This window comes from Habropoda laboriosa, unplaced genomic scaffold, assembly GCF_001263275.1.
Source record: "Habropoda laboriosa isolate 0110345459 unplaced genomic scaffold, ASM126327v1 scaffold97, whole genome shotgun sequence".
In the NCBI taxonomy this organism is placed as follows: domain Eukaryota; kingdom Metazoa; phylum Arthropoda; class Insecta; order Hymenoptera; family Apidae; genus Habropoda; species Habropoda laboriosa.
In genome coordinates this window covers 1324671-1325252 of record NW_017100220.1, presented here as the reverse complement: position 1 = coordinate 1325252, position 582 = coordinate 1324671, and positions in this window count along the sequence as shown.

Sequence of the window (582 nt, the reverse complement as noted above, 5' to 3'; positions counted from 1 at the left end):
TTTTTCTTCTTTATATATATATATATTTTTTTTTTGTTTTTTCCTTTTTTCCCTTCTTTTTGTTCTTTCTGTGTTCGCAATCCTTTGCGAGTAAAATCAGTCTTACCCCGGTGACTTCGCGTCTCGTTTAAATCAAAAGCCTCAGGCATACGCGCGCAGAGAATTGTTCTTCCTTTTGTTCAGCGTAAAGGCTAAAAAGATCGTCGAGACAAACCTACATAATATTACAAGGAGGTTCGAGGCACGCTAGCGAGAACATTCTTTCTCTCCCTCCCTCTCCCTTTTTTTCTTCTTCCTCCTTTTCCAACTTTTTTCCCCCCCTTTTTCTTCTCCTTTTTTTCCCACTTTCCGCTATTTTTTGCCTCTTACTTAGTTTGCTTCAGTCGACTTTAAAACTTACGCAACCTTTTTTTTACCGCTGTCGATTTGGAATCACTTGGCGTGTGAACGCGCGCGCGCGCGTGCGTGCGTTCGATCGTCTATTTTCGTGTTATCGTTAAAACGGCACAGACTCATCGCACTAAACTGTGCGCACAACTTTCGAGGGAAACGAATAATCCTCTTCTCTCGTATTCTTTATTA